At 41.3% G+C, this 13,179-nt stretch overlaps 1 pseudogene; it reads left to right on the forward strand.

Moving 5' to 3' along the window:
* The first annotated feature begins 2,845 nt into the window (after positions 1-2,845).
* The window catches only part of LOC111971887 (one cut domain family member 2-like), an 11,742-nt pseudogene continuing 1,408 nt past the window's right edge, over positions 2,846-13,179 (forward strand).

Raw genomic sequence — 13,179 nt, forward strand, 5'->3', positions numbered from 1 at the left:
AGTTGTCACAAAATCAATTCTGAGAAAATTCTGTAGTGTATGCAAATATATCACATCCTTATTCACTCAATGAGCATATAAGAGCGTAAGAGCGTTGGATCAGTAACCGAAAAGTCGTTGGTTCGAATCCCCAAGCCGACTTTGTGAAAAATCTGTCGATGTGCCCTTGAGCGAGACAATTAACCCTAATTTCTCCTGTAAATCGCACTGGATAAGAGCGTCTGCTAAATGGCTAAAATGTACGTCTGAAATTAGGACCATATTCCAAGTGGGCACTTTCTGCTGCTTTTAAATCTCATTCAAATGGACATTGGAGTGAATGTTGTTGATACACACAGTAAGTAGCAAGAAGCTACTTGGGACACCTACACCACCCGATGTCACAGGAAGGCCATAAAGATCATCAAGGACAACAACCACCCGAGCCACTGCCTGTTCACCCCGCTATCATCCAGAAGGCGAGGTCAGTACAGGTGCATCAAAGCAGGGACCGAGAGACTGAAAAACAGCTTCTATCTCAAGGCCATCAGACTGTTAAACAGCCACCACTAACATCGAGTGGCTGCTGCCAACATACTGACTCAACTCCAGCTCACTTTAATAATGGAAATTGATGGAAATTGATCAAAAATGTATCACTAGCCACTTTAAACAATGCCACTTAATATAATGTATATGTATATACTGTACTCTATATCATCTACTGCAACTTGCCATCTTTATGTAATACATGTATCACTAGCCACTTTAAACTATGCACTTTTATGTTTACATACCCTACATTACTCATCTCATATGTATATACTGTACTCGATACCATCTACTGCATCTTGCCTATGCCGTTCAGTACCATCACTCATTCATATATCTTTATGTACATATTCTTTATTCCTTTACACTTCTGTGTATAAGGTAATAGTTGTGGAATTGTTAGGTTAGATTACTCGTTGGTTATTACTGCATTGTCGGACCTAGAAGCATAAGCATTTCGCTACACTCGCATTAACATCTGCTGTGTATGTTACAAATAAAATTTGATTTGATTTTAAACATAGGCTTGTCCCACGACATTGCGGGTCACATACACGGAACTCTTAATTTTATGGCGATTTTCCGTGTTTTAAGCCACAGGCTTTCCTATTACACGTATTTTCACGTCGTGTGTGTGCAGAGAGATAGGCCACATCTCATAATGCTGTCCTCGATGGTTTCCTCGGTTATGGGCTATTGAAGACCTGGGACAGACCCATGTCTTGATTGCAACATTAAACTTAGTTAGATTAGCTACTGGGCCTTAGTTTTGTGGTGCAAATACAATGTAAAATAGGTCCAATACTATATTAATTAACATATTATAAATATAGGCCTATACAGGGTTGTACATGAAAGGCATATATATACAACTAGAATGGACTCCACACACATTTTACGAATGCAAAATAGTATTTTGAAACTGATGCTCTTTAAAAAATGACAAATACATACTGTATAAATCAGGCTAAGAAAATCAATACAAATAGGCCACATAATAAATGATTGTACATATTTTGAGGTAACCACCTGACAGGCTAAATTCCAAACTGAAATGGAACTACGAGTTAAATCTTCGCAAAGTTTGGACCTACCCAAAAATATTTTTCCACAACCACATATATCTGAGGTTTCTTGTGATCAAATGAAGCACCTATGGCTTCTGTATGTTTTACTGCTGCAGTATCGATGAATCGCCCACTGATCTATACATCCATTGACACTGATGAATTAGGATTGCTGACCTGGATTGACGTCAACAGGCAGCGAGCTTTAACACGGGTCATAACAAGTCAGAAGGTGGGAAATTGTGAAGGAAAATTAGACTTAAAATGAGAATATAGGTGAGGCCCCGTATAGCCTATGCCTTTGACGTCCATCAACTGCATACACAGCGCATACAGCATAAAGGCATATAGCCAATACATTCATGGCTTTTTTAGTTGGCTCAAATATTGGGTAAATTTTAAGACAAATTAAAATAGAGTTTGCTTTTTCCTAAACCATTTGGACTTATTCGTTCATGGGAACAGGTCTACCCGATTTGCTGTACATTATAGGATATACCTAAAGGAGGCACTGTATGCATATAGCAGACTGTAATAGTTATTCTAGCCTAGAATTAGCCGTTTTCCTTATTGACTTTTGAAAAAAAGATACGATAAGTGAAAATATGAAAAAGAATATAGTGCATAGACATTGGGCCTCGTGATTACATGTAGGCCTAAACACAGAAGCAAATAGGCCTATCATATGTCTTTCATACAATAAAATGCATAGCATTTTTCTATGACATTTTCCTAAATTGCATTCTGAAAATCAATCAGCATATCATATCCGGAAATAAACCACGTGTGCGTCCTCTCCTGACTGAAACTCCAAGGTGTATACCATAGCCTGTATCTTAATGGAGTGCATTTTAATAGATTGTTTAAAATAACAGATCTTTTTATTTATGGCAGTAGTATGATGTTAAGCATGTCAATTAATATTTAACCATTAAGAAATCACATGTCCTGGCGCCAAGTTAAGCGGCTTTGTCAGGGAAAACCAAAGGCGCAAGTTTCTTATCCAGGCAGGACTCCCCAATATCTCAAGGTAAATGTTGCATGGCGATGGCTTGCAGTTTTGCTCAAGATACGTGTCTGTCTCGTATCTCTTTAAATGTCTAATGTAATCTTTTTGAGAAATTCGAGGTTCAGTTTACAACATGAGCAAACATCTGTCTGACAGAGAGCTGGTGACGTCAGACAGCCCCAGACTGAGTGCTAACGCTGGAACAGTGGGTGCACACATACACAGGCACAGTCACGTCTTGACATACGCGCGGGCACGTCATCATAGACGCTGGAATCACAGCCTTTGCTTTCTATAGTAGTGGTGCTCTACAGCGAATAAAACAGGCTACAAGCAAGGACGGACACCTATCAGAAACGCGAGCAGCGGTTTGTGGCACAGCTCTGTCGCGGGCAACTGATCGCTTTAAATCATGCTGTAGTGACTGAAGAGAGGCTAGTACAATCAATGGATTGGCTTTGAAATCGTTCACAATTTATTGGAAAGGAGTGTGTGAGACGGGGGGAGAGGGAACGCGCGAGAGAGGAGAGAGGAGAGAGAGAGGTGGAAATAAAGATTATTTCAACGATGGAACTTACAATGGAAAACATTGGAAATCTGCACGGCGTATCTCACTCTCATCAAACGGGTGACTTAATGAACTCTCCGCACCACGCACGGCAGTCCTTGGCGTCGCATCGGAACTTGGTGTCACACGGACGTTCAGCCATGGTGTCCAGTATGGCCTCAATATTAGATGGATCTGGGGAGTATCGCACAGACCATGCGTTGTCCGGTCCCTTGCACCCCGCAATGACCATGTCCTGCGACTCCGGGATGACCATGAGTAGCACTTACACTACGCTGACGCCGCTGCAGCACCTGCCTCCCATATCCACCGTCTCGGAGAAATTTCACCACCATCCCCACCCGCACGCCCACCACCACCCGGCGCACCAGCGACTCGCCGCCGGCAACGTCAGTGGCAGCTTCACCCTGATGCGGGACGACAGGAGCCTTGCCTCGATGGGAAATCTCTATGGCCACTACCCTAAGGACATGTCCGGCATGTGCCAGTCGCTGTCCCCTCTCTCCAACGGCCTCGGGTCTTTGCACAACTCTCAGCAGACTCTTTGCGCTTATGGTCCTGGCGCCCACCTCTCCAACGACAAAATGCTCTCGTCCGGAGGCTTCGAGTCTCACGCAGCGATGCTGTCCCGGAGCGAGGATCACCTGAGCCGGGGATTGGGGGGGCACGGGGCCGGGATCATGTCATCCCTGAACGGTATGCCCCATCACACCCATCCGCACTCTCAGGCTAACGGGTCCATGCTCTCTGACCGGGAGAGGCAGACGGCGGGGGGCGGGCAGGGAGGTGGGTCCGGGCAGGTGGAAGAAATAAACACCAAGGAGGTGGCACAGCGAATAACGGCGGAGCTCAAGCGCTACAGCATTCCCAGGCCATCTTCGCCCAGCGGATCTTGTGTCGGTCCCAGGGAACCCTGTCTGACCTGCTGAGGAACCCTAAACCCTGGACTAAACTCAAGTCTGGCCGGGAAACCTTCCGGAGGATGTGGAAGTGGCTGCAGGAACCCGAGTTCCAGAGAATGTCGGCGCTCAGACTAGCAGGTGAGTGAGGAGAAATGTGGCTAATGTGAAGGGATCAATTAAAAGTCAATGTGGCGAGACTATCAATTGCTACTCCAACAGATTATCACTTAAACAAGTTAGTATGGATTCTTGGAGGAGTTAACGATGGTTATTATTCGTTAAACTTTGTTAAATAACCATGTTGAATTGGTTGTTTGAAAAGATAAGTAAATCCAGTTTGGATTGACTGCTTCATGCTCAGATAATAAAGTAGAAAGAGTAAACAAGCTAGGCTGTGCTGTGGTAGTCTACTCTGTTGGTGATATCCTAATTAGATGTTAAACCTGAAAAAGATAATCAACTTGTTTTAAGTTTTTGAAATGTCATGCTCTTATTTGCTGGCAACATTATAGTAGGCCTATACTTGTAATTCATTTTACGCACGCGCGTAATAGGGACCACACACACACTCACAAACACACGAGGTGTTTCGACCACAGACAAAATGAAATCAAACAGGGAATGGCCTGAATCAAATTGATTGTGCATCTCTGTAACTGTATCATTTGGGCCACAATAACGAGAATGAAGGAATAAGGAATACCTAGGATAGGATAAAGTAATCCTTCTAACCCCCCCCCCCCCTTAAAAGAGTTAGATGCACTATTGTAAAGTGGTTGTTCCACTGGATATCATAAGGTGAATGCACCAATTTGTAAGTCGCTCTGGATAAGAGCGTCTGCTAAATGACTTAAATGTAAATGTAATTATTGACAAAAAGACTGTAGTGTTGTAGTATTGATGACCCTTTGTCAAGTTTCACATATTCACTATTCTTCTGGTGTGGAGTCGTTCCACAAGCCTCGCGCTAATTATATTTATGTGTTCAAATGGACCTGGAATTCTCGTGGGCCTTCCCTTCTCCTGTCTACTCCGGGAGGCGTAAACAAGGCGCGTCTGAGGTGTGCCTAGCAGCGGAGCAGCGAGTCAGGGGAGCGTGACCTCCCGCGAATCGATACTTCGGGTCCCGGCGTCCCTTTTTAAAGTAGCCACTAATAAATGATCAATTTGGATCTGAAAGACACCTCAAGAAACAGATGCGTCTGTCTATGATTTTTTTTAAACATTCTGCTTAGGCTACACTTTATTTCTCAAGTATTTATAATAAATTATAAAGTCATACAGGTCGAATAGCGAGTTCATGGTGAACTAGTGTAATTATGTGTAAATAGAAGTAAAATAAGAACGGAGTGGAGGTGAAATAGGCCTAGTTGAATCTACAAATAGGCCTAATTTAAGATAATTTGTGGTCAAAGGGGACTTTTCTTGAATCTACAACATACCAACTCTAAAACATTAACATTTAGCAGACGCTTTTATCCAGAGCGACTTACAGTAGTGGGTACCCTCGTGGGAATCGAACCCACAAACCTGGCATTGCATGCGCCATGCACTACCAACTGAGCTACACCGGACAATAACACTACAACCCAGGTTGAACATTGTGTTGTAGCCTATGCTGGCAATAAACATACACAGGCCTATAGTCAAACGTTTGTTTTTACAAAGGTCTATGCAATTCTAGTATATATAATTACAAATGATTATGGCCTACACTAGCCTGCTTAAGGCAAAAAAGCATAAGGAAATTAATTTAATAACAGTTAAACCACAAAAGAATCATACTTCATTTTGGAAATTCAACAGACATATACCATTTAATTGTCACATATTGCTAATCACTCAACTTCGAGACAGATATTTTTGAGAGGGGATGTTCATATAAATCATTTGAAATAGGCCTGCGATTGAACTTGTCTATTTATCCATTACTTTTATATTTCACTTTGAATTCAAAAGTTGCAACAATTTATTCATATTTATTTATTCGTTCATTGGTTCATTTATCCACCCACGTTGCCAGTGAGAGATAACAGTTTGAAACATTGTCCAGTATTGTACTCCAAGCCTCTACCGTAAAAACTCTACGAAGGCAAACAAATCTACTGGAAATAGGGTTATTTTACAAGCTATAAAGCTTAGGAGCTAATTAAAGAGGCTTAATTAAGGGTGGAAAGCTATACAATCAGAAGAGTTGGAAGTGAGCGCCACTTTGATGTTTCTGCAGAGCACTCCGTTAGAACATGCATGCGCTTCAAACGTCAATCAGTACTTCTGTGTGTCGTATTTCAGTGGACAGTTCAATTAAGCAGATATAGTGGCATATTTTAGTTCCAGTCAATGCCCTATTGAAAAGCACTTCATGGAATATAAATTGTTACTTTGCACATTTAGCGGCGTTTTGGTATATAAAGATTTAAACACTCCACAATTGTCTCTTTAAGTGCCATTGCTAAACCTAATTAAACCTAATTGGGCAGTGGGGTTTTTATATAGTCGCAACCTGGTCTCAGAGCATTTCGTTTTATTTTGTACATAAATCCGAGACACTCCATTTAGTATGATTTGTTACATGGTTACATAAGGAAGATGTTTACTTAAGGCAAAAACAAAGTAGGATGATTGGTAGGGTGAACGGGTAGGCTTATAACGCAAACTTCTAGCAACTCATAGGTTGCAAGTCTGGGTCTTATTACAGACAACTTTAGCTAATTAGCCACTTTTCAACTACTTACTACTTTTTAGTTACTTTTGCAACTACTTAGCATGTTAGCTAACTCTTCCTCTAACCCTAACCTTAACCCTTTTAGCTAACCCTTCCCCTAACCCTAACGTTAACCCTTTAACTTAACTCCTAAACTTAACCCTAACCTTATCCCTAACCCCTAGCCTAGCTAACGTTAGCGACCTAGCTAAAATTCATAACATATCATATGTTTAGAAAATTCATAAATTTTTCAAATTCGTAACATATTGCACGTTTTGCAAATTCGCAACATATAATATGAATTATAATTTGTAACATATCATACTAAATGGTTGATGGCCATCCACAAACTAATACATACCATGCAAAACGTAACATATCATACTAAATGGAGTGTTTCGGATTTACATACAGAATAATACGAAATGCTCTGAGACATGGTTGATTGTGAACTGCATGCACTATACTAGAACTATGGCACATAACTTCCCATACTTGTGTTTCTGCATGCATAGGGTCTATATGTGCAGCATGCATGTCCGTTCGTATGCATTATTTTTTAGAATTGATAGACCTATGCTCCATTTGTTCCCCGGTGGGTATTTGCCTGAACGCATTAAGGTTGACTTCGGATATTTGAGGATGATATAGGCTACATAGACATTCTTCATACTTCAATAGGCTATTCTAATCAGTATAGTGCAAGTACCATAATTTATTAACAATTATCAACCATTATAGTAGAGATATTATCGTAATTGTTATGGTTATTGTTATTATGGTAATAATTATGGCTATAATTGTTTAGTAGTTGCACTCTTTGAGAGCGAGCGCTGTTCCAGCAGGGTGTCACCTGGCCCTGACGTGCTGTCTGTTGTCCTGTGAGCTACCTTGTTCTGTTGTCAGTTGCTCTCTAGCAACATGGAGTTGGGCAAAATGACAAATGACTGTGGTATGGAAATGGTGGGCGCTACATTTTACTTATTGCGTTTAAATCCACCATTATGCATGTGCGCATGCGGAGTGGGAGTTGGTGGTTGTGATTCTAAAAGGGACGCTGGCGATAGGCCTACTCGGTCGGTCATATCAATCAATACATTCAAATTACTATTCCAAATTCATCACAGTCACACAAATCAATGCCGCTGCCTTGCTTAGCTAATGTGAAAACGCCAGTGTCTGCACACTCACATGACAATCCTCCCCAGAAAATGTAAAATACGATGTAGTCCATTGAAACCCTAAAACGCATGGTTCATAATTGGAATGATGTGTAGTATTGTCCGCGTGAGGAGGGCAAGGTGAATCTCACAGAAGATACAAACCGATGAAAACAATTCGTCTTTGCATCTGTGTTGAATTCCACACTCCATCTCAATGTATTTGGTCGGGTCAATAAAGCAGTGATCGATAAGGATAGCCAGTGCATCTATCAATTATTCCGCCTCAGCACTCTCTCCCATTGGACTCTCCCAGAGTGTTGGGGGATGGCTGGGGGATTTAGGCAGGAGCTAGGAAAGGGGATGAGAGACTGGGAAAAGCCCCCATTGCACCCCATTGCCCCAAAAGCCCCCATTGCACACATTTTTCTTTCTCTCTGTTGTAATCATGTTACATGTAGACTGGATGGAAAACTCCCCCTCAAAACGCCATTTGGGGGTTGGGTTATATAATCAGCTTGGATCTGTGTAAACATGTATCCATCAACGCATTGTTCCAGAATCACTCCGGAGCCATGAGGAAGACAACAGAGAGACAACCAAAATGATTCGATCCTGCCAAACCTCCCATGTGGAAAATACGACGCAATGAAATATTACGCAAGAGAATCGATCTCATTTATCCAAACATGTAAAGGGGGGATATCAACATTTTATCGTTTGTAAAATGTCGATTTTGAGGATGAGATTATGCTCTGTTCTAGTAATAGGCTATTCAATGAAAATACAGGCAAATCATGGATAGGGAGAGAATAGCTCAATAAAAAACTTCATCACAGACTAGGCCTAGTCTACATGCCAATCACATCAAAGGAGGTCAACCTGTCTGCTGTCCCCATACTATTACTATGGAGCAAGATTTTTTGGGGATGGCTAGGATATTCATGATAAACTAATATAAGTGAAAGGAGTATTTTATGAATCTATCATCCAACAGTTTATATGCACAAGTAAGCCACATGTATGCAGCCTCCCTACTCCCGAAGTAACGCTGCCTGTCTGGGACATAATCCAAATGCCATCACTGTACCTAAGCAACGACCAACCCAGCCTGCTCCACACAGCACTAGCATTTCCAGCCACCTCCAAGTGCAGGCTACATAAATGTTTACCCCCACCTAACTAAACCATTTTCAACACCTAACAAAACCATTTTCAATTGGGATCACCGCTGTCTTTGGTGCTGAAATCTTTATATGAATGGCGCTGTTGGCCTGTGTTTGAGGCCATGTATTATGGCTTTAATAAGGGGCTGTACAACATGGATGAGGTATGCTATGGAAGTAGGCTAGTGTGCCAGATGAGTCAAATTAAATAAATAATGTATATATATATTGTTCATAGGCTAGCCTGCGTCTAGCATAAGTCCTTTACCCAACACCAGTCAACACGTGATCAATAATATTACACAATTTCACAATCAGATCCGTCTCACCATCTTGTTGTAGGCTATGTTAAGACACATAGTCCAAAGTCCAAAGAATAAGGTCCATATTCAATCAAATCCGGAAAACGCTTTCCCTGGATATTCGCCTCCAAAATACACATTTTCCTATGGTGCACAACAAAACTAAAGGTTTCAACAAAAGAGACTGAGCATAAAATTAATCAAAAGCTGTGAAGCCAGAATGTTGTTAATAATCTTCCCAGGAAATCCGGTTCCTCTTTTTGATTGCATAGAACCTTTAGAAGTGATTGATTTAGGATAATCGAAAACAGGCTTTTTCATAAAGAGACGTGTTGATGCAGGCCTGCGAAATGATCGATGCGGACTTTAATAATTGATAAGCATGGGGAAGACAACGGGAGAAAATCATGCAGCTGCGGTTTCACAGACGCTCTTCGTTAAGCACAGCAATGTGTGTTGTAAATACTGGGATTCACACACGCGCGCTCGCGTACACACCACACACAGTGAAATCCTGTGGCTGTTGTGGACAATGGCCAGTACGCAGCCATTTTCCCCGGTGCAATAATGAAAAGCTATATTCACATTCTTCAAATCCATTCCAAATGTTTGTCAAGGCAGCCAGATGACGAATAATGATTTGTTCTGTGTTTTTCTGCCTTCGAGGAGGCGAATTGTGCACTCACATACATCTCCCAATTTTTACAGTGTAGCGTGCCTGCATGTGCGTATGTGATCAGGATATAGAGTGCGCCATACATTGTTATGTCCGATCTGAATCTGTATCGATTTCCATTCTCGGGTCTCTCCTTTCCATCGCTGGAGCTGTGACATGCAGGCATACCCCCCTTTCCCCCTCCTCTTCTGTCCAATACCATTTCCCCCATTAACAGCTCACCCTTCATAACATACAACGGAATGAATAATAAACGCACGCTTTCATTGGCACGATGCAGCTACAGCATATGCTGTAAAAACTGGTATTCCACTAATCATAGGCTATGTTATGTTGACATTTCTCAAAAATTGCGAAGCAGTTAACCTATGCTGTAGATAAGGGAATAGCCGAAAATGACATTAGCTTAATTTCGTCCCATCAACCCAGTATAGCCAATAGGCCTATGGCCAGACAGACCTACGGTGAAAATGACAATGTCTCCATTAGGTAAAGGGATCAATAACAGAAGACTGTTCCGTCACTTACACAAGCCAATGTGGGCAGTCGCTCCACTCACACTGTACAGTAGTAGCCTTTAGTATAACATCAGAACTTCACTGTCTCTTTTCCATATTTTCATCACATATGCACACACAAAAGAGAGATAATACACACGGGGTCTTTGCAATTATAAATGCAGCACATAGTTCTAACCCGTTTGCATCAATAGGCTTACAGTCTAGAATACCGTCTATTCTATTTTAGATGATCAATTCCTACGCTTTTCTGTCGCCCACTCTACAAACCGGATCGATAGGAGAGAATGACCTTTAAATCAAATTGCTAGGAGAATGAACTGTGCGCATGAGGTTAGCATCAAAGGGTTAAATGGCATTGCGTCACTGATTTCAAATATCAAACAGTAAGGGAAGCCATTTTCTGAAGCCATCCTATAAGATTATTGTTGTAAAATCACAGCAACACTCCCCTGCCAGATAATAGAATCATTATTTTGTTTGCATTATATGTATTATTAGACACATGAAATGCATTGAATATTCTATCCAAAATCAATGTCAATAAGCCTAAGCTTATACTGTATTGTCATATTTGGCACCGTAAAAACAAAGGCATCTTGAATTGGGTCGATTTCCATAAATATTTTGGTGGCGTGGAATCAGAGTATACGAGACCACATTATCCCTAGCCTACCTATAAGCGTTACTTGGTTGTTTGAAACCTAACTGCCCCCCCCCCCCCCCATTATAATGGGTTTATAATTACAACCATACAACCTGCTAGTGGAGCTACCAAACACACAAGCATGCAGGCACACACGCAGATGAAAACATCACACACACACACACACACACACGCACACCACACACAACACACACACACACACACACACACACACACACACACACACACACACACACACACACAACACACACACAACACACACACACACACACACACACACACACACACACACACACACACACACACACACACACACAAACTAAAAACAAAACACTAGGACCGAGTTTGGGAAACCCTGCAATACAGCACTTCTCGCGCGCCCTGTGTAACCGGTTGTAAATCCCTGAGCAGTGGTGTTGAAATGCCGACTGTCTCTCCGGTTAGAAGTGGCCGCTTATCTGACGTCCCGACAGGTCATCGCTTATTCAAGGTCCGATAATGGCTTGTTTAATGCCCGATCTAAGGCGAATACTGCAACGTTCGAAGAACAAAGTACACATTGTCCACCCAATTCTTAAGGAGAGAAAAGGCACACATCCCCATTTAGGCCTTGAACGAATAGGCTAATAGTAGCATTAGCAAACAGTCAACTAATTAGCCTGCAGTGATAATTGAATGGCAACATGCAATGACAACAGCCTCATCCATAGGCCTACACTGAATTCATAATCGTAGTTAGTGATTTGATAAACACAACCATGCTTGCGTGCAGGTTCGGTTGTAGACTATAAGTCTAAACACATTCTAAGGCAGTAAAAAACGTTTTTTAAACTGTGATTAAAAATGACTTCAGAAACGGGTCTCATTATAGGCCCTTAATAACATAAAACGTGTTCGGGCACCGCATGCCAACAATCTCCTGCATGCTGCATTGGCTTCATAGATTAATGTCAAAAGAGGATCATGGTTTTTAAAGGTGACAGCAAAGAGATAAATAAGTAGTCGAGGGCCTTAAAGTTGGGCCAAAAATTCCACATGTTGATGTTGATTATTTTCACACAATAACACACCGTTTGTCTACATTTTACAGTGGTAATAGTTCCAAAAATAGGATTGGAGACAATCTCTGATTTTACCACTCCTTATTTCACATCAGCTAACTATTTTCTAACACTGAAACTTTCAATGAACTCAGAGTTGAATAGTAGACAAGTAATTCCGAAGAGCATCCCAGCCTGACTCTTACATTGAAAACTGAAAAACTTATAATCATTTGGCATGAAAAAAATATTTTACATTACAGAAATATTATTGAATAGAGAAATCACTAGAGAGCCTGACAAATACAAATATTTGACAGTTAATCCTACCCTGAGAGCCGAGCCTGCATGCGCTCAAATACACCACATGCAACCAGGGTCGATCACACAGTAAAACCGCAGTCATACACACGACACACCCCACGCCGTACCCACAGATGCAACCCGAAACTCCAGTTGGGCAAACCCACACAAATCAACAAAGAAACAAAACGACCGTGAAATCAATTAATTCATTAATCAATGTTATATTACATGCTATTTAAACAAACGGAGTGGTTTCTAACATAAGAATTTGAATTTGTGTTTGAATATCTATTCAGCCAAGGCATCCAGCCAGGCTATCTTTTTAGGCCTATGTTTAAAGGCCTAAGGCCTATTCTGAGACGGTATCTTTAGGCCCCCTTTTATCCACTATTGGCTAAAGATAAAAAATGTTGTAGCTTGAAAAAGATATACAAATACATCATTACATCACATATTCATATCACATTCAATGATTCAATATCAAAATCAACACATTTAATCATTGTGTGTGTTTGTGTGTGTGTGTGTGTGTGTGTGTGTGTGTGTGTGTGTGTGTGTGT

The sequence above is a fragment of the Salvelinus sp. IW2-2015 genome, linkage group LG13 (assembly GCF_002910315.2).
Source record: "Salvelinus sp. IW2-2015 linkage group LG13, ASM291031v2, whole genome shotgun sequence".
Taxonomy (NCBI): domain Eukaryota; kingdom Metazoa; phylum Chordata; class Actinopteri; order Salmoniformes; family Salmonidae; genus Salvelinus; species Salvelinus sp. IW2-2015.